We start from the raw sequence: 22,831 nt of genomic DNA, 5'->3' as shown, positions 1-22,831 counted from the left end.
AGATGTGAACTGAAGGAGTCCAAGGCTCTGGTTCAATTATAGTGATTATGTGTGTGAATGTTTGGCTTCCAGGCCTAAAGACAGTATTTAAATCTCTCTGACATCTATAAAGACCATTGTGCTGCAGAATTCATGACAGCCTTCAAGTCCAAACCATCTCTGAGACTACAACAAAGATAGGATTTTTGCTCTTAACACTTCACTTTGGTGTGTTCAGACTCCTGGAGGGGAGAGGAGGTGCAGACAGATAGTTATTTAAAAAGGCAGAGAGAGGGAAATAGGTGAGAGCTGGAGGTTCGTGTATGAGGGAAGGAAGGGAAGCTTCATTTCAGCTTTCCTGCGTCTCCAGCTATTGATATGCACTGTGTAGTTATTTCTTCTGTCTCAAAAGAAAGATCGAGTAAAAATAAGAAAAAAAGCTGCAGAGAAAATTGATAGAATTAGACCGACGGTTGTTTGATCAGCTGTGTTTTCTGTTTATCTCTCTGATTACAAATACAGGTGCTGCATGTATTATTGCACTGTTTTCTCTGACTGATAGAGGGATTGGAGGGATGAAAATATTTACAAAGCAACAACAACAAAAAAATCTAAGAAAGTTAATGAAATAAAACTGAAATTTATCACTGTTTTATTATTTCAGTCAAATATCATTAAACTTTTTTTGTATTTTAGGAAGAAAGATTTCTGAGGCAAAAAAAGCAAAACACAGGACAGCTGTGATAGACTAATAAACACATAATCAACTCAATAAAACAATTAAACACAATGCACACTATGCACATAAAGAGGACACATACATGGCCAATAGGAGTCTCCCAATGTGATAATTTGTGTAAACATAAAACGTTTTTTTATAGATTTGGTCATAATATTGTGAGGTAAAGGCTTCAGTGGTTCGTTGGTTTGGACGTGTTTTGTCTAATACCTCAATGTGTTCAAACAATCAAAGTTCAATGAAGCTTATTTGTACTGCACATTTCAGCAACAAAGCAGTTCAGTGCTTTACTTCATGAAAACAAAAACACATGTTCAAGCTAAAGGCCTAACTTCCACCATCCTCAGTGTAAGTCGGAGTGGAGTGTTTTTAAACATGTAAAAACTTTACATATTCATTTTGATTAAAGAGTCAGCTGATTCCTTTCCAGAAATATAAATTTATCAACACCACCCTTGCTTGACTTGTTAAATAAGGGCAAGTCCCTTATCAGGAAGTGGGGTCCTGATCTAACATCCAGATTTTAGTTTTATACCTTAGAATGACATCAAACAAGATAGACATGGTTCCATAGTTACTTCCTGCATGCGCCAATCTGATATTAATGTCTGATATCAATGTATCACTCCCAATATCCTGAAAAATTCTAGATTGGGCATCGATGACAATGGGATCCATAAGGGCAGATCTATTCAGTGCACAAAGCACTGAATGGATCTATTCAATCTATGCTTTGTGCTCTGAGCAACGTCATACTTTATTATTTATTTTACAATATTTTTGGAATTTGTAACTGCACTTTTTGAACCATTTGATAGTTTGTTGCTATTTATATTTACACTTGACTAAAGTAGTCAACCGTTTTTGTCAGTTTCAGTTTCCTTATTATTTATTTTACATTGGCTGTTCTACTCCTAATTGACCTGATTGAACAAATTAAATGTGCATTGTTTTTACATGTTTGACCAAGCTTGTGAAGCTAGTGGTGTATTAAAGTGTGTTGTACTTGTGCAGAGATATCACATTAATTTGTAATTCAGTACATTTATGTCTGTGAATGGAAAAAAAAAATGTTTTAAGTCAATTCAGCTGTTTTTCTGTTTTGGATTGGTATCAGCTGATACCAACACAGACATCTGAGGCTAGTATTGAAATGATGGGTCTATCCCCAGTAGATACAGCACTGATAAACAACATAATCCATAATGGGTCAGAATTGGGGGCTGCTCTCAAGTTATCCACCGACCCATATAGTTGTACTAATCTAAACCTCTGCATCACAACTGACTTTTCATATTTCTGTTCTCTTAAAGTGACATAAAGAAAAGTATTCATGTCATTATTATGCATCCCAATCCCCCTTCTTAAAGATGCATTTTCTTCCACAACTGTACCCTAGGGATCAATCCAGAGTCTTTTATTTTTCAATATCTATATCAACTGCCTTGATTTTATTGTGTCTTATGCAATATTTCATCTTAATACTGTTACTTAATGTGCATTTTTAAAGGCACTGGTTTGTCAATACAAATACAGTGCTCTGGTTTTTAAATCTGACGGCTTTATTTCCAGGGACTTGTTAAAAGACAAAAATTCAAATTGTTTTTTTTATTATTATTTCAGAATGAATTTGTGTCTATCTTTTGAGAGCTACTGCTGCATTCATGTCTGGTCTAGATAGCAGATGTTTTACACATGCATGCTCCCTCTAAAGCACCAGTCACAAGACGATTTACCATGAAGCTCTACAACATAATTAGTGCACCAAATTTCAAAGGTTTAACTAATCATTGTGTTTTGTGCCCATGTTGGATGGTCCTTCCCATCAACTTCTCAACTGAATCACTGCTATATACTAATTTCCAGGCACTTTTGGACATGCACCATCCTTGTTTTCTGTGTGTATCAGAATTCTATCATGCTCCTAGTTCATCTACCCGAATTCAAACAAATATAGTCCAAAAATTATTTGAGTATGCTCCTTGATATGTTTTTAATAATTGAAAACTGATGTGAAACTAAAAAAGCTGGTCCTATTGAATGTATACTTCATCATATGGGATTGTGAGGTGCAGACTGCTGGGAGTAGTTAATGCTTTAAGCCAGGTTGTAGGTATTGGGCAGCCCAGATTTTAGATCAGACTGAAAATGTCTTAAATGGTAACACTAAAAGTTGCAGCGTACAGTTCATGAACTACTGGAAAGCTCACACACCATCTTCTTTCTATTATACACATTGTACCATAACTCTTCTCTGGTCTATTTCATCTTGTCTTTCTTCTTTTTTTGTGTGTGTTTATAAAAGAAGCAGGAGATTGAAAGACAACTGCAGCTGAGTGAGCTCAAGGATAATACTGTATCTGATAGACAGCTCTGATAAGTGAGGAACCCAGACTTTGATCGTTCGTCTTTGTACTGAACTGTAACTGAAAGTCAGCGCTGAAATAACTCAGACATACACTCCCATCCTAACAACTCAGGAGGGACAAAAGAAAATGTGTGAAATTAAGTGTGTTTTTCTGCCTCCCTTTCTATACTGCAGATGAGCAATGAATTCAATATCAAACTTTTTGAGGCTATAAAACACAGCCAGCCAGTAAGGTTTTATGGTTTTGTTTATGTGTGATTGGTGGGGGACATATACACTCACACTGCCTATATTGAGCAAAACCCTTGCAAGTGTTAACTCATTTTAATTTGATTTCTGTTTGGTAAAATTTAACTTTTCTTTGCTGCATAACTTTGGGAACCTCTTCTGTGAACAATGGTTCCTTCTTTGTAGTTGTGCAAAAGGTAAATCACCACTGTAAGACTAATTCTGTCCTTTTCTCCTCTTTCCTGCCTGTTCTCCTTTATGTTCTGCTGCGACTCTTTGGTTGGACACATCTGCCACTGTAGGTGAGTTTAGGTTTTCTTACTGTGCGTCTAAAAGCAGAAATTGGGAAATCCTTATTTTTTCTCAGGTCACTCCTAAGTGACCTGAGAAGAAAACCATTTAAAGATGGTTATTTAAACCATCTTTAAATTCTACAAATTTTAATTTTAAATGACCAACCATAAACATTTACCATCAATGCAAATTGTTAAAATGGTCAAAATAATGATGATGTTTGTTTCCATTGGCACAATGTTATCAAATTAAAACAGAGGTAATTTTGTTGTTCTGCACAATTGAATGTAAAGTCACGTCATTACATTAATAAAATCCAGGCTTCCCTTCACAGTTTGACCCACATATGTTGACCATGTTGTGACCATGGTTCAAACGCCCCACAAAGCACACACACAGAAGTTTGAAGCAACTCTTTCTAAAATTAAAACCTGCTTATGTTTTTGAACAATCTGCAAACATTATTGGTAATTTAGACAAGCCCACAATTTTATTATCATTCTTGCCATCAACACACAGTGACTTTGCTGCATTTCATGAATGAATTGGATGAGTAATGGTAAATATATCATCCATAAGCATAACACAGACTAGGTGTATTCAAGTGTGAGACCGGTAATTTCTTTCCCTATTAGTCTGCAGGGTTGTACATCTGCTGAAAATGAAGCAGATAACATGCTACAGCTGCACCTCTAAAAGTCATTTGGGTTATTTATTTATTTTTTGTGGAGGATATGAGAATTGATTGGAGCGGGTGGTTTTGACATAGCTCAGTAATTTTATGCGAAGACAAAACTTGGAATGAATCTGTACAAACTCCTGAAGCTATTATGTTTGCATGATGGTACAATTTATATTCCTGTCAACTTAATGGCTAGATTAGCTGAGAGTTTACATAAAACAGGAGAATTTTATGAAGATGGCAGCTAAAAAAAGTACAAAGATATTTCTAATTATATTTCTTCAATGCACCTCTGTTTAGTACCAATTCACAATTGTCCTCATAAGGTACTGTACAACTTACAGGTCAAATATCCAAATATAAAAAATTTGTTTGTTCCATTCATTGCCTTAATCTGCTTGTCCTTGGAGGGTCAGGGGGGCTGGTCACTCTCTCCAGATGTCATTGGGCGAGAGGTGAGGTGCATTAGAATCTAATTTAATGCATCATGATATTGGTTGGATAAGAATTTATAAGAATTTGTCAATCTAAGGAAGCCCACACTGTAAAAAAAAGTCACTGTAGAATTTACAGTAACTTATTGGCAGCAGGGTTGCCAGCCAGTTACTGTAATTTTTACAGTAAAGAAATTATATTAACTTTACAGTAGCCTTACTGTAATTCTATTATAGTTTAACTGTGATTTTTATTGCAGGGTTACTGTAATTTTATTACAATTTTACTGCAATTTTATTGCAGGTTTACTGTAATCTTATTACAGTTTTACTGTGATTTTTATTACTATCTTACTGTAATTTGAGTAGTGTTACTGTAATTTCTTTAAAATCACAGTAACCATGTTATATAATTACTGTGCTTTCATCACATTTTTATCATAATAAAATTACAGTAATCCTGTAGTATAATTACAAAACGTTGTCATTTCACAGTAGTTTCAATGTGAACTTGCAACTTAATTTACCGAACTCTCAAAAAATGTTTTATTTTTCTATTAAAAAATATACATATGTATTTTAAAATCGCTTTATTTTATTGTCAATTTAAATCTGATAAACTGAAGCAAAACAAAATATAGTATTTTGCTGCAGCAATATTTGATTGTTGCATAGAAGTCAAAGTATTGCAATCAAAGTGAAAATACTCTGATCTAAAAACATAACTGATACATTTACCCTCATGGTAATATTACATTAAATACAATGAATTAAATAATCTTCACTAAAACAAAAGTGCCCCAACGTCAAAATTTCCAAGCAAACTGCACGTCAAAGTCATAAAAACAATGTTTTACCAGCTTTTCATGTAAAACTTGCAGTCAAAATTCTAATGTCTGTCGTTTTCTTCGTTTGAATGAAGGAAGGGATCCAGTAATGTCAAATATTGAAGTTACATATTTTTCAACACTTTATTGGAACCCCAACAGTATATCTTAAACATTTGGGCAAGTTTAAGACTTAGTGAACAGCCAAACAAAACCAACATGGATGAGTTCTGAGTTGGTCTCAGTCCTGAACTTCTCCAGAAATCATCAAAGGGTTGCTGGAAGATAAAGAAAGAAAAACATGTTTTGATACTTGAGATAAACAGCACATTAAACTGCATTTATGTCAGTCTTACCCTAAGGAAAGATTTAGTGGACATACACTCTCTCTGGCCTTTCTTCATTGTATCTGTCCTCCTGTCTGTCTATTAGAAATGGACAGGACAGATAAAGAGAGACAGACAGAGAAAAAGACATGAGACAGAAAAAGGGAGAGAGATGGAGTAAGAGAACTGATTGTGTGTAAATGTGTAATTTTCCATTGTTAAAAGTTCCATTGGTAGTCCATGAAAAAGGAGAATGGAGACACTCGGGTTCACTGTTGTCCTAGTGTTTTGCATAAGTATTCCTGTTGGTTTTGATGTCACTTTTCCGTTTGCAGCTTTTGTTCCACTTTCTGGGTTGAGGTCTATGAATTGCCTAGAAACAGATGGGAGACTGTTCAAAACTACCCTTTTGCTTTTTTAAGTACATATTACATTTTTAGATTAGATGCCTGTGAACTACCAAATATGTTTTGTAAAGGCATTACTGAAATAGTTCTCATAGTTCTCACCTGTGAAAAAATACTCTAGGTGGCAAAAGGCGCTGCTGGATCCGCTTGTGCCCTTCATGCTGTTTTCTGAAAAATAACAATAATCAGTGATATTAGTTTTAATTTTAACTTAATACTCAGGTACAGAGAGACATTTCCATAGACAGATACATTCCTCTGTCTCTATCCATATACTATGTTTGCAGACAGAGACACCTTCTGTACCTTCTGTGCCTTTATCTGTAGACCTAAGGTTGGCAGATACAGTAAGATGGCAATATCTCACTATGTCCATCCATTAGTTTATGGACAGAAGGATGGAAGTTACAGTGAGACACAGTCAATTGGAGTATCGGGGTGGTGAGAGGGGCAAAGGGTCGGTCTTGTCAATCCCACAAGATGCTGCCCTGGGCGGTTGCTCACGTTGTCCATAGCATAATCTGGCACTGGCTGGTTAATCACAATTAATCACTATGCCTAACTTTGCAAGCTTGAAATAAAAATATGTGCACAGCTATGGAAACCCCTCTTGCTGCACGCCAACAAATTAATATCCAAGCAATTATCTTGCATTTGTAGTCTCCCATACTCAACAGCAACTAAGAGAAATTTACTCCACTACACATGCAAACAAGTGGTACCAAACTTATTCAGGAGCCAACTCATAGATAAGATCTATTTTATTAGATCTATTTTAATTTCGAGTTCTTGGATGCCCCACCCTTTTATGATACCGCCAAGGGCAACTGCCCATGAAGCCCATATAAAACATGCACATTCTCAAAAAAGTTTTTGTTGTCTCAAATCAACTATGTCTGAAGATTCGTAGTTTTCCATCCAGGTTTTCATATTCAGGAAGGTTTATAGAAAGTCAGTTTGTTTTAAACTTTGATTTACAAAGTTTAAAACAAACTTTTATGTAAATTAAAGTTTAAAACTTTAAACAACACAATCACCGGAGAGCCTCCTGTGATGAGGCGGCTCTCTATTGTCCTCGTCCAACCAGCGAAGACCGGTGTAATTCTTGCACGTGAAATTGTGGGCTATTAAACCAGATGTGCACAATGTTGGCTAAAGACCCAACACAATAAATTTGAAACTATTCTACTCTTGTTGCTGTCTGCTGTTGCGGAAAAAGTATTTCTCTGTTCGTAGCTCCAAGTGTGTAACTTGCTGCTGTGAACTAGATAACCTGCGGGAGAGAGGCTCTGATGTCAAAATAGATGGTTCATTAATCTGCGTTATGTAATACTAATGCATTAAAATGTTCAGGTTAATTGCGTGTGCTAACGTGTTACCGTTGACAGTCCTATGTGCGAGAGAAAATAATAATAAAAAAAAAAAACAGTCGAGGGTTCCTACCCTCAAACAACTTCCGCAAAAAGACCAGAATATAGCCATCTGCATATTCTAGGTGCACTGAACTAAAAAGCACTTGTGTTGCACATAATGCTAGCTGAGAAATAACCAAAGTTAGCTTTAGCAAACAAGTGAGAGTAGCTCAATATAACCACATAACATATATTTTCTTACACAAACACAAAACTGCAACACAATGTTTTTTTAAAAAGTACTGCCCTCTAGCCTGTGAACGTTCGCCTCCAGCCGGTAAATGTCTCACAATGCAACTGTACATTAAAAATTTACAGTACAGCTGTAAATTTCTGCACGTGATCCATCGGTCCAATCACATCCCATATACGGTCCATACACATTTCAGATCACAGTAAAGAGCTGTATTTTCAAAACCCAGCCACCTTACTGTATTTTCATGCTGTAGTTTTTACAGCCATTTGTTACAGTGCAGCAAACTCTTCGAGTCATCACCATGGCAACAAATCTTCATATTTAGCATGAATGTTATAACAATGAAGAGGAATGACTCAGTTTTAATAACAGGAATCCTACTCCATTCAAGCAAAACCTAGCTTGGGTTGAGTAGCTATGTGCGACAACCATGGTTTTAACTTGGAAAAAAACACAGCTAAACACAGAAGCACAATCCCTATGTATACCTACAAAAAACAAAAACAGAGTTAATAGGAGAAATACTGTAGCTCTATTATTGGTTCCATGCACCAAAGAGTTGCATGTGAAAGAAAAACAAGGTTACACAAAGTAAATGGCATCAATGGTTCTATAGGTTAAGAGCTAAACAAAAACAATGAGCCGATTTAACCTTGTGGTCATTTTTAACGTGTTAAGTTATGAAATATATATGATTGGATATCAGCCATAACAACAATATTAATTTTGGATGTCTATATCAGCTCAGCTTTTCATATCAGTGAATCTCTAGTTTCTCATTAAAAGGTTAAAAATGTTGTTTAATGTCTGCGTTGTTACTTTTCTTACTTTTTGTACCATTGGTTCTATTATAGTATCAATATCCTTACATTTGAAAATAGAATTCAATGCAATTACTGTCTGCAGTTTGTGTGATAAAACACACTTTTGTATTTACCTGGAGGCCATCTGATGCAAATTATTAACATGGACATGCCTATTTTACAGACCTTTGAAGTGAGATATCTTCACAGCCCAACATTATAATAAAAAGACTGCAAAGAAGTTATGAATACTTTATCTTCACCTTTATCACATTAAATACCACAAAATATTGTGATAACATCTTAAGTTTATATTGTCGACCCCTAGCAATAACTAACTAGCTAGTAGCAATAACTACTTCAGTGTTTCCCCTCGAAAACTTGCTAAACCCGGTGGTCTGGGTGCTGAGGCGGGCCACCAGGGGCCACTGTGGTTTTGTATTAAAAAATGCTAATTAACAGAAAATGTAAAAGTATTGCTGAGTTACTGGCAGACATTGTTGACAATGCTTATACACACAAACCAACAACAATCCAAAAAAATACAATTACAGTACCTTTTTTTTTTTCTTCCGAAGAGTTTTTGCGGCGCTAGTGGCTCGTATTTTTTAGACAGTAGGCAGACAGGAAGGAGGGTGAGGAGAGGGGGAAGACATGCGGCAAAGGTCATCGGGACCGGGAGTCGAACCCGCGACGTCTGCGTCGAGGACTAAGGCCTCCAAACGTGGGGCGTGCTAACCCCCTGCGCCACCACAGCACGCCCCGAATTACAATATCATTTCTTGCACTTCTATTGAATCCTTGAAGTCATCAGTCAGTGGATCTAAAAACATGATGTAAAGCTGATCACACTCAGATCCAACCCATAAATGAACTAAGCTGTTTACGGCCCCCCAGATCTCCAGGGGCCCCATAAATCCTAACATTTTAACACAGACCACAGATCTAGAATTCTAACATTTGTTTATTGAGAATATCAATGCTGTTAAATTTGATTTAAAGGTTTCAGCATAGATAAATTAAAAGATTTTAAATTGTTTACTTTTTAATTTATGATTTTAAGGTGGCAAGTGGCAAGCTTGCTGTTGTGGCTATTTATGTAAAGTTTTGTGAAATGTAATTTATAGCAATTTAGTTTTCTTCTTTGGATAGTTAGAATATATTTAAGTTACTTCAGAACCAAAATGTGTAATAAATTTTTATATTTGGAATTGTTTAGATTACTTTAGTAACTGTAAGACCCTCTTATTAATTTAAGTAATTGAGAACACACCGGGTGCTTGCTGGAGCTTATTGTTTGGGCAAATGTCCGACGTGAGGACGGGAGGTTTTGTAAAATGATTTTTTTGACCACTTTTTGAACTTGAAACATCAGATTAAGTCAACTTTCATTTTCAACTAAGTTGTAAGAGATTTTTAGTAATAATTTTCACAATATTTTAACAAGAAATAAAGCACATATATTTTTTCAAACAATCAAGTCGGAAGTGCGTGCAAAAATTAAACCACCTGTTACGTCCTTTGTTGGAACCTAGAAGGTTCCAAAACCAAACATTTAAGGTCACGACACTTACTTTGTGAAAGTGCAAAGAACAATCTATAGTTTCATAATTTTCATAGTTTCATTTTTTGTTACCATAGCAACAATCTGATGCTATGAGTATAATTTGTGAGTCTGAGCTCTGTTTGTTTACAAATATAATACATTTGTTAATGCGTATTTCTTATCTCAGTAAATTATGATTATCACTGATTGTTTTTAAGCACAGCCAATAAACCCTTCTATGATGTTCTTAGCAGCAAGAAGGGCCCCTAAATCAAATTCTGCTCAAGGCCCCATACAACATTGGACCTGCCCTCCATGATGAGCTAAATCTGCTGCACTGCATCTCTCTGCTGGATCCAGAGGGACAAACGGGGGCATTTATGAGGCACAAGTAGACCAAGCTTTTCTGTTTTGTGACTATTTAGTTTTAGGGCCACAGAGAATATTTGCTTTGCTTTCCTTAGCTCTAAGAAATAAGTTTTCCTGATCTTTGTGCCACCAAGCGCAGCAACTCTGCTTGACTGGAGTAGAGAAGGCATTTGATATGCTGGAGTTTGAAGCATTGCAGAGCTGCAATCCCCGCCCCCAAAAACCAGCATGCTGCGTGACTACAAGGCGAGTGTGACAGCTCCTCCATGAACTGAACCACCGGCCCACTAACACACCGCCCTACTGAGGAACACATACATAAACTCTATCAAGTTTCAGCACAGACACAGGGTCAGGCGTTGGGCCAGCGTGTGTGAGATCTAAACGCATACACCACACATAATTCTTTGTTCACAATTATATATATCATTCTCACAGCATAGCACACGCAACACGCACCTCTAAAAGTGCAACTATAGGTTATACTTGCGGTTTGCTTTGAACTTGTGCTGTGGCTTTTAAACTTGATGTCTACTTTGGTGCAGTAATCACAGAAGAAAAGCAATTCCTCACAGGTGGTTAATATAAACTCTAACACGGGTGAAGCTTTTCTACAAGAACACCTTCCAAATGATCCAGTTTGAGTGAAAGGTGGGGCGTGAACAGAGCCGAGGTCAACTTCAGAGACACAACCTCAGCATCGCGCTAGGCGGCCATCGTAGAGAGGCGCCTGCGGTGTGATTGGTGTGCGCTTCTAGCTTTGTGCCCTGTTTAGTGCATCAGCTATAAACCTTCCAAGATTGTGCTCTGTGTAACCTGCACAAAATAATCAGAACATATTTTATTTTGGCGGGTCAAGCAGCACACTTTAAGTTCCGGGTCGGGGGTGGACTCGGGTCCTCTTCATGACGGTTGCTGCTGTCTCTGTGACTGGCTGCGTGTGTTGGCGTTTTCCTAAATCGCTGCAAGAACATTGCTAAATCGACTCAGATTAACACAGCCGAAGCACCACATTGGGTGTGTTATGACAACTACTCGACGGCGAGTTGTTGATTCTGGCCTTTATTTTTTTTTAAAGTAGAAACTTGGTGGCGACACGCCCACTTGTGATTTATGTATTGGCGTTTTAAAATGGTTTTGTAGACTAAAAATCATTCTTTTCTGTTAATTATGTGGCCGAACTAAAGATATGCCCTTAAAGCGTTAAATAAGCCCTTTGATTTTGTCCTTTAGGGATATTTTTAGTTATTTTTCATTTGATTTTGTGAACGGCCAACAGAACTCTGCAGTTGGTTGGTTGCTCTGTAGTTGCGCAACAAAACCAGAAACCAATTCAATGTTTATTGAAATAGTATTTAAGTAAATTAAGTTTAATTGACTTTAGTGTCAATTAAACTTGGATAGAACTTAAAAGTGCACTTTACTTTGATATCTTACTTGACTTTACTTTGATATCTTACTTGACTTTACTTTGATATCTCGTCTGACTTTACTTGATCTGTAATATTAATGTGATTAACTTTAAACTTATTTGAATGATTCCTGACAAATATTATTTGGAATATAGCTATGTATTCTTCTGAATGTTTAGTTGTTGGATAGCAGGTTAACTCTGGTTAAATGCTATTTTTTGTTTTATGTATGACCTCGTTTAGGTCAGGTTTTTTTCCCCCCCACTGTTTCCACGTCAGGATGGTTAGCTACCACCGGATCACCGCAGCTTCGCGGTAGGATGTAACTGAACCGAACTACCTCATTTTTCCCGGACCTTTATTTTTTTTCCCCTCCTCCCTCCTTTTGCTTCCCTTGGATTATGGACTAAAACCAGTTGGACTATTGTTTGGTGAACCATTAATCACCTTACCAACAAAAAGCACGGACTTGAATGAGAGAGAGAAAGACTCTTGGGGGTCATCAGGGTTTATTTATTTGTTTGTTATTTTTGTTTTTCTTGTTGTGTTTATTGTTTATATTTATAAGAAAATATTATTATTATTCAATACCTTCCTAAATATATGGAAAATTATACATGCAAATACAATAACTTAACTTTACTTTCTGTTTGTTGGTGTTTATTCACACACAGGCTCCTCAGTCGAATCCTTCTGATTGCCATATCACCATTATTGGCCATAGTCAGGCGCCTAGCCCCAATTAGCGTTACATCTGCTGGTGAAATTCTCAGCACAGCAGAAACGCATGGGGTCTGAGGTTACTGGTGTATTATAATTGTATTAAAAAAAAAACACATTTTAAATAATTTATTTTATTAAAACACATAACAACCAACACTTCACCTGGGAGCTCACTGGGCTTATAATAAACTGGCGGAAACCCTGCTCAATGGTCCCATGTAAAAGACAAACAGCTAAACCAGGAAGCACTGTGCCATGCGCCTTTTATCTACATAAAACAGAGAACACAAAGTTACAATAGCTGCAAGCATTGCTTAACTGGAAAGTAGCAGGAGAAAGCTGAGAGAAATGATTTGGTCAGTAAGCATCTCTCAATACAGAAGTTTTAAACCTTGTCTGAAAAGTAGGCCGGTTGTCTATAATTTAGGTGTCTGCAAGCATTTATTAAAATGTTCTCTCAAAACTATTAAGTGTGTAATCTAATTATAGAGGATAAGTACAGAACTGATTCCAAGTACTGTGCTCAGTTAAGACACTTTTACCTAAATAAATCATCTTCCTACACTTTTTTTTTGCAACCATTGTGGCAAAACACTATGTAGTCCTGTCTGTTAAAAATTATTTTGATAGACTGAGGTGCAGCTTCAGCAGTTATTTTGCATTTTCTCAGTAATTTCTCTCTTCTTTGTTATTGAATATTTTTCTCACAATGTGTTTTTAGAATGAACTCTGTCAAATACAGTAATTTTCAATGCTGCCCACCGTTCAACATAAAGTATTGTTTCCAATGTATCTAGCAAATCTGATGTTAATAGATTTGTATGCATGTCAGGTTAATAAAACTATTGCTTGAAAAAAATGCAAGACGATAACACATCCAGGCGAAATTAACTGTTGAGACTGAGGCGTGAGTGTAATTTCTGTCACTGCAACTCTTATGTGGAATTCAGCTTGTACTGATTATTGCCTCAAGATGTCATTGCATGACAAAGTGGGTATTGGAGCACTGTATGCCTAGAGAATTGTCACTCTCCTGGCAAAAAGGCCCTTTGTCTCGTCCATCCAAAATTAGGGCCAGAAGAGTTTTTGAATAATTTTGAGTGGATGCATGGGTGTTAGCTCTCTAATTATGTATTTTAATGGATAATCGAGAAGGTTATCCATTTGTGGGAAGGTTTCTCAAGCATTTTGCTTTACTGGCATATTACAGCCCAAACACCCAAATGTTCATTTCCAGTCATTATGTTAATGCCAATTAGCATTGACTTTTTCCGCCTGGTTGTGAGTGTGCCAAATGTTTGCAGGAAATTATTACAGCCTTCACTGAGAGCAGTAAATGTGCTGATGGGATTTTCATATGAACCACAGGGAAAGCCTTGATACACGGACACAGCTTATGTGTGTGCATGTATGTCTGGGTGTGCAGGCGTGTGCACATGGGACTGGATGCGGTTATATGCATTTTTAAGTGAATTGCAGGCCTCTTTGGGAGACGAGTATGTGGGTTTAAAGAAGGTACATTATTGACCGAAAGCTAAAAGAGACAGCTCTGTGTTACATTATTGTCTTTCGTATTGCCTGTGGGTGTTGTGATAGAAATGTATTGTCACTTCACACACTAGAACATGGAGAGCAGAATTTTTTAATCAATAGTTCGACTGTACCAAATATTTGATTAGAAACCAACAATAAAATGATTTTTCAGGTAATTTTAACAGTGAGCTCAGGATGTATAAGCTGATATGAATCATTTTAGCTTTTGATTAAACATTTTCAGGTTTTCTGTCAGCATTTAGCAAAAGTCATTACAAACAGTATATGGCTCTTATATCAGGAAAAAGCAACACAAACTTGAGAGTAATGTATTTTATATATTAATAAAATGCATTAATATGTCTGTATTTTGATGTATTTATTGAGATGATGAAGCTGTCCATAAAAAGTATTTATAAATTTCACCAATTTTTTCTTTGGCAGCAAATCTGTCACTGAACCGAGACTAATAAACCACATTAAATATTAGTTTGTCTGGTGAGCTCAATTAAAGGAAATCTACTTAAGAAGGATGTTCCACATTATTAAGCAGGCCACAGGTTTCAATCAATATGGGAAAGAGAAAGGATCTCTCTGCTGACAAAAGTCATCAGATAGTGTAGTGCCATATGACAAGGTATGAAAACATTAGATATTTAACAAAAACTGAAGCGTTATCGTACTGTGAAGAGATTTGTGGCTGATTCAGAACAAAGATGGGTTTGTATAGATAAAGGCATAATGAGGAAGGTTTCTGTTAGACAAATTCATCGGAGTAAGAGAGCAGCTATTAAAATGCCTTTACAAAGCAGCAAACGGTTGCTGCTGGTGCCTCTGGAACCTCAAGGTGGAGGATCCTCCAGAGGCTTGCGGTGCTTGAACCTACTATTCGGCCACCCCTAAGCAGTGCTCACAAGCAGAAACGGTCACAGTGGGCCCAGCCGTACATGAAGATTAATTTTCAAACAGACTTGTTCACTGATGACTGCTGTGCAACCCTGGATGGTCCAGATGGACGCAGTAATGGATTGGTGGTGGATGGCCACCATGTCCCAACATAGCTGTGACGTCAGCAACGAGGTGGTGGAGCCATTGTTTGGGCCAAAATCATGGGGAGAGAATCATTGGTCGGCCCCTTCAGAGTCCCTGAAGGTGTGAAAATGACCTCGGCAAAGTATATGGACTTTCTGACGGATCACTTTCTTTCATGGTTCAACAAGAAGAGCCGTACCTTCCGTAGCAAAATCATCTTCATCCGTGACATTGCACCATCTCATTCTGCAAGAAATACCACTGTGTCATTGGCTGCTATGGGTATGAAAGGGGAGAAACTCATGGTGTGGTCACTATCCTCCTCTGACCTCAACCCTATTGTGAACCTTTGGAGTTTCCTCAAGCAGAAAATCTGAGGGTGGAATGCAGTTCATATCAAAACAGCAGCTCTGGGAAGGTTTTCTGACATCCTGCAAAGAAATTCAAGCAGAAACTTTCCACAAACTCACAAGTTCAATGGATCAAGAATTGTGCAGGTGATATCAAAGAAGGGCTCCTATGTTAATATGTAACTCGGTCTGTTAAGATATTTTTGATTGAAATAGCTTTCGATTTTAGTACAAGTGACCACTTAATGCTGCACATTCAAAGAATGACCGTTTGTAGTTATTTGTAATCCATAAAATGTTTAGAAAATCTGTTGTGCATAATAATTTGGAGCAGTGCATTTTGAGTTTTTTATTTTTGAAAAAAAAAGTTGTTCTCAGCTTTGTTCAGTAAAACTTTATTTATACTGTAATAGTTCATGACTTGAAAATTATACTGACCATCATTTGCATTGACCATTTAAGAAAATCTGAGAAAATATCATTCACATAATAATTTGGAACACGGTGTAAAGTAATTGCATCAAGTATTGCACCCAAATAATAAAAGTCTTATTTGATTATTCAGTCTAAGATAAAATAATTGTTTTAGTGTTAAATTGACATAATCATATTTTTTATTTTCTATTTTGATTGAAAAGTTACCATTTGCTATTTTTTTAAAATTTCATTATTGTTTTATTGTTTATTGTTGATGTATTGGCATTTTTTAATAAACTAGTGACTAGACTAGACCTGCTTCTCAGCTTGACTAATGAAGAAACTTGACAGAACCTTTGGGCTCTGCTGGAAGCTCACATGAAGACTGGAAGGCTTTTGGTTCTGGTTAAGGATGTTCAATGTTCTTGTTGGTACACACTTTTAGATTTGGTCTTTTTTTGTTTTGGTTTTTAGCATTACATCATGTTACTATGTTATTCCCTCATCAAAAACATATCTGGAGTGTTGCCTTGATTCTTTTACCAAACAGTCCTTTAGGGTGCATTCACACCAGCCTTTTGGTCCACCTTAATGAAACTCTGGTTTGTTTGGCTAGAATGTCCAGTTTGTTTGGAGAGATGCGGATGCACAATCAAACTCTCATGCGGACCAAAGGAGCAAACTCTGGTCCACCTAAAAACTTTGGTCTAGGTTCGGTTGAAGTGAACTCTGATGTGATTTGAATGCAGTGTGAATGCAGTGTGACTGGAGATCGCTTCAAAAGCAGGAAGTTAACTGTTTTGCAGGGAATTTTGGTCATTATATTACTCTCCATTCTGTGGGTTAGCAGAGGTGTTATTTCGGTTGCCAAGGCAACTGGTCTACGTATAGAGTGTCTAGGAAGTTCTCTATTAAGATATGAAGACACTGGCTCAATCAGAGCAACACAACACATATTTTGTCATTGTATTTATGACAAAATATATGTTGAAGAGTCTCAGAGGCTGAGTGCGAGCTTACACAGTATAATTTTGCTTTTTATAATCGTCACCATGAGACAAACTTTCACTTCCTCTTTGTACAGCCCTCCATTTTGTCAGCAACATATACAGAGAGAAAACATGCCTCTGCAAATGTCTGGATTACATTTTTCTTTCTGTGAAAACAAAGTTCATGCATGATTAAAAAAATATCTATTGAGTTGCTCATTAAAGGAGTCAAAACAGAAAAGTCAAGCTTAAAGTTTTTCTGCAATAATTCCTCACTGTTCTTTGTTAATGAAATTAACACAAAAGAATGGAAAACAAAATCAAAATTGAAAATAAGTAAAAAAAGCAAAAGTAAAACATAGGTAGACAAATAAATCAGCAATTAAAACCTAGCATTGTTTCCTCTCAGTAGGCTATAGTCTTTGACCCATGTACTTTGTGTACAGTAGAGAGTCACTGCCCTGGAGAGGGCACCAGGACAATATGATGCAGGGGAGTTCAAATCATTTGTTGCGTAGGCCTGTCACGATTAATTGTCTCAAAAAACTATTGAGATAAATGATAATATTGTTTGAAGACCTTTTAACACTGATGTAATGGAAATGACGTAATAATGCATGTGATTTCCTGCCAAAGATAGATACACTTTATTTTCAAAAGAACACTTAACACTGGAACTGATAAACAAAATAAACAAAACAACCAAAAACAAAACTAAAATGGATTCTTAGTCTCCATTAACAAAAAACTCACTTGAAAAAAAAACTAAACAACATAAAGCCAAAGTGGAAATAAATACTGCATTCAACCAAAAGAGTGCAGATTATGAAGTCTGTATATTATGTTGCCCTTCAGTAATAATTAGATTTAAATAGAGAAGATGGGCACATCGACTACCTGATGCAATAGTTCACACTACATGATTTTTTGCTCCTATTTTTCCACTTACCACAATCTTAGAACGTTGGTCTTTCCAAGATTGTGTGGTGTGTTACGGTAGATCATCGTTGCCGCTCTGATCTACAGTAAATCAGGGGTTTTCCCCGACTGGGAGCTTTAACGCAGCCTGTTGAATGTGACAGGTAGCCAATCAGAAAGCGTGGGTTCTCCTCCGCGCTTTCTGAGGGGAAATTACGTCGGGGAATCCCAAACAGCTGATACGGCGCAACCCGAAGTCCAGCGGACATTGGAGATGGTATGTGGAAACATTAATGTTTATTCCGCATGCAAAGAATATAGAAATGACAAGGGGAGGAGTTGGAGCGAAATTGCTATAGCAATTTCGCTCCAACGCCACACTGTAAAAAGTGTGGCCTGGCTTAAATTAAAAAAATTGATGTCCATTTGTTGCATCTAAAATATTTGACTTCACAGAATCTAAATAAAGTGGTTTGGTACAACATGACTATTTAATTTGACTCAAACCACATTACTTTACTTGACCCAATATTAATTCTTCGCCTTTATCCAAGTTAAATTATTTACATTTCAGTTTTGGAACCAAACTAAAATATTGAAATTGAACCAATCAAATATATATACATTGCACCAAACTAATATTCAGGCATTAACACCAGTTAATTCATTGGCACCATGAAAGTCTTTTTTTTATATTTCATAAACTTGGTTTCAAAAACAATTTGCATCACTCACATCACACATAACACACTCCAGCAACAGTTTTTTTTCAAAGTCATTTATTCCTCACAAGTACAAAAGGACAAAAAAAAAGTTGCATGTTCAAACAAATATAAACATGTCATTGTTGCTCTATATCAGAGCAATGAAATAAAGACAATATGGCTTACCAAGCTAAATTAAATGGACGGAAAGCATCCACTGTTGTACTGTTCAAACACATCTGAACTTGAAGGAATGTTGCATCTCTAAACATCATCAAAGAACTAACATTCCAACAAAAGCACTCCATGAAAGTGACCCCGTGAGCCTGTATAACAAAGTGCTGCTGAGGTGGTCTACCTCTTAAATAGAAGCCAGTAGCAACTACATGCACACATTAAGCACACACAAATATACACTACTGTGCAGTTTTGAGTTCACCACTGAGTTTGCGAATCTTGGAAGTCATGTTGTTGGAACCAAGCTCCATCAGGATCTTCTGAAGGGCCTCAAAGGTGAACCTGAAACCCTGTGGATACTCCATGTTAAGAGCATAGCAAAGTCCAAAGAGCATTGCCACTCCGGCTGCAAGAGAAGGCAATTCATTGAGGACTTCCACACCATCAATGACAATCCCAACGTCTTGGGGCTGCTGTAGAAGGCTTGAATTCTCTCTGAAGACGAAGACTGCCATGATGGTCCTCTCCAGCTCCTGCTCGATCTTTCTGGGAGACCTGAGGCAAAATATACGAAATATGCAACTGAACAGCTGCAGTCTGGCACACCTCATTAATCACTATATACTGTATAATGGCATAGGTGGTCTCCCGTGATGAATAAAGTTGAATCATCATTGTGACAGAAAATATCTGGATATACCATGTATTCCTTTATAAGGTCCTCAACACGTTCTCCCAGGTAGATGATGAGAGCTTTGAGGATACACTCCCTTCTGAAATCTGCATCAGCACCCTTTAGGGACAATCAAAATGGTTATTAAGCGATGTGTAGACTAGTCTAGCAACTTCATTCCCAGCTCTACCATAAACAGTGCTTTTACAGTGTGCGCCTGGTCAATATTGAATCCATGGCAGACTAATTGAAAGCAGTGAAAATGTAAAGCCATTCTAGTACATCTGCCAGAGGCCACTGGTAGTCCGTCTTTAAATATGAAGACAGACTGGATGGCTCCTGTTTGGGTTCCTATAGTCTCAAAGTATCTTTGGTGCAGTGACAGGTGCACAAATTATTTTCTATGCGCTACTACACATTAATGTAGTCATAGGTGGCACATGTTTTTCTTTTTTAAATGGTTGATAGTAAATATGGTGCAAAACAACTTGGCACACAATAACAATGCCATGTACATCAATTGCACATCATCTGCACATCCTCTTCATGTAGAAGGATTGAGGGCTGTCGTTAGTGGCTAATTATATACTGCACATCATACCTGGTCAAGAAACTCAAGGATCGTGGCAGTTTTGCTTTAGTGGTCCCGCCTATTTAATCCACCGATGGTCAATTCTCAAGTGTTTCAGTATCTCAGATCTTCTTGAAAAATGCTCGCTGCATTCTTTGCATTTCCACATCCTACCTGAAAAAAGGAAAGCAGACCAGTAAATATTTAGAAAATGCAATGAACAGAAATCTTAGTTTGTTTAGTTTTAATGACAGTCTGGTAATCTATATACCTAAATACAATGTTGAGTCTAGCGGTAGTAAAGAACATTGAGCTGCATGTTTTGTATGAATTAAGATATACACAGAAATTCATTCATTCAACATCATTATAGCTACTACTGCACTCTTACAATCAGAGCCACCCTAATGTAAAAATGACTGCAGGCAAATGCAACACTGTACTTGGCCCCCCCTCCCCTTCATTAGAGATTTGCTTTAATAGAGTAAGCTTGGTTGAAGCTGGCATGTTCACTTTTTGAAGCACTCTGCCTGCCACACTGATCTTGCAGACCACTTCGACTGAAATAAAATAAATAAATAAATTAATTAATTAAATCGTTTGGTCCACTTAATCTCGTCTCCACATTCATTTGGTTTTTCTGAACGTTGCAACCCAACAGTTTTACTGGCTCAACGTTATTTTAACAATGGGCGCGTGCAAAGTCACACTTCATAAGATACCTGCCAGCATGCCATGACATATCTCTGAAAACACAATGCATTCGGAAAATGAAGTTCTTAACCTACAGTAAATGGGGCAGTGTCGTGAACAAAATGCCTGAAAACCAGTTGTAGAGCCGAACAAAAAGTTTAAGGCTTAACAAGGAGATTCGCTTACCGAGAGCATATCCTGTGCAACCATTTTAACAGTTGGACAAACCAGCATGGCAAACACTGGGAAACATCACCTACCATACCATACAAGTATAATGCACGCAACAAAACACCATTAATTTTCAACGGGCCTCGCTACCATTAACAAACTGGGACTTTACAATCATAGTGGTATAAACACACTAGACTAACTAATTGCTAACATGGCTTAACATGTGTTGAGCTAGTCAAATTCACGGTGTAGCCGAGCTAACCGTGGTGGAAGCTATTGATTGGTAACGAATTATGCCTACCTTGATTAATTCCAGCTACAACCGAACAATGTACACATAGTTATATTTCTCGTGAAATACGTGTAAGTTCAGAAATTACACCACATTTAACCCGGCGAAAAAAGAAAGCGTTTACTGGGATACCCACATTTAGGCGGGACCTTCAGCTTGCTAACCAGGTGACATTAACTCAGTCTTTTGCATTAATACAATTGTAGGCTTGTTAAGACACGTTTACATCAGCTTAGTTTAGTACTTACCGCAGGTTTATTCTTTGACGTGCTAGGACGTTAATCATTCTTTCTTCCCCATGCCGAAACGGACGAAGCTCTCCAAGCACTTCTCCCCAACTTCTTCTCACGTGACTCAGATTGAAAATATGACATCATTTCCTTTCAGTATGTTTTGAGAGGAACCTAAATATTTGCTTTCTTTCCTTCAGAAGTGTTATTAATTCAGTCTGAATCAAAATTGACACCTCAGAATGCAAAAAAAATAGACTTTCACAACCAAGTCAATTATTTTACAATGTATTCAATGGTAGTTATTAGCTTGAATGAACAACTCTGTGCTTCACTTTTTCCAGTGTACCGCAGTTGATAAACCCGGTAACTTTTCAGCTGTTCTTCGATAACGTGACGTAAATAGGTTATAATGATTTTCATTCAGTCAGGACTTTACGCTGACACTAGCCACATGCATTGCAGGTACTGTAGATTGTAGTAATGCATTGATTAATGCCTGGTTTTAAAATTAGTTCACTGGACTTGTAGCCATTATTTTGTGCCCATTGTTGGACACCACACGGCAGGAACGAACCCAATCTTACCGTTATACCTAGGATTTCTGTCGGCTAATGTGTGGTCTGTCAGGTTTTGAAAATGGGCCGACAATCGGCCGACAGCTCTAAGATCCTGTCGTGTGTGCTGGCCTTTACACTAAGGAAATGAGGAAGGGGGGAGTCAGTGGAGAGCACCGGAGTTTAGCCTTTTTTCGTTCAGTGTCATCAACAGAAAGAGAAAAAGGTCAGAAGAGACGATAATGCCGATAATTAAAATGACGTCGGTAGTTTTAATTTATCGTACGATTAATTGATTTATCGTTTATCGCGACAGGCCTAGTTGCAGGTGAAACCACTTAAGGCTCAAATAAAATGTGCTTCTGAAAGAAACAAATGCACACATCTTAATGGTTCTATAGGAAAGCATTTAACAAGGATCTTACAGAAAATCTAAGCTCTCATACAGGAACAAATACAAAGTTAAATGCTAAGAAAGTAATTAATATCACATTATTCAACAATTTTAAAAGAAATAAGTAAAACAGTATTAAAAAACCTGTGACATATGAGCACAGACAGTGTTACCACATACAGTATTTGGTATTGATACCATTACCAAATTTGGTAATGGTATCATATCAATACCAAATATGTGGCAAATATGTGAAATGCCAATCAGTAGCTATCATTCGCCACAGAAAAAGGTGAGCGGCTTTTCCTCCAGTCTATAAGACGGGCGGTTAGCCACACCTCCAAAAGGGCAATGTGGTTACAGGAAATCACTCGTTTTTCAG

General features: G+C 37.1%; 1 protein-coding gene and 1 long non-coding RNA gene across 3 annotated transcripts in view; one reads left to right on the top strand and one right to left on the bottom strand.

The window, feature by feature from the left end:
- The window catches only part of LOC116720704 (protein sidekick-1), a 493,826-nt gene that overhangs the window by 139,660 nt on the left and 331,335 nt on the right, over positions 1-22,831 (top strand). The window lies entirely within an intron of this gene.
- Positions 19,401-20,693, bottom strand: LOC116720707 (uncharacterized). The gene is made up of 3 exons (XR_004339445.1): positions 20,140-20,693; positions 19,566-19,658; positions 19,401-19,420 (listed from the first exon to the last, which is right to left on the bottom strand). It is a non-coding gene; the product is annotated as an uncharacterized LOC116720707 (long non-coding RNA).

The sequence above is a fragment of the Xiphophorus hellerii genome, chromosome 5 (genome assembly GCF_003331165.1).
Source record: "Xiphophorus hellerii strain 12219 chromosome 5, Xiphophorus_hellerii-4.1, whole genome shotgun sequence".
Taxonomy (NCBI): Eukaryota; Metazoa; Chordata; class Actinopteri; order Cyprinodontiformes; family Poeciliidae; genus Xiphophorus; species Xiphophorus hellerii.
Note: the sequence above shows the minus strand (reverse complement) of the source record. Positions and strands in the feature narration are given on the sequence as shown.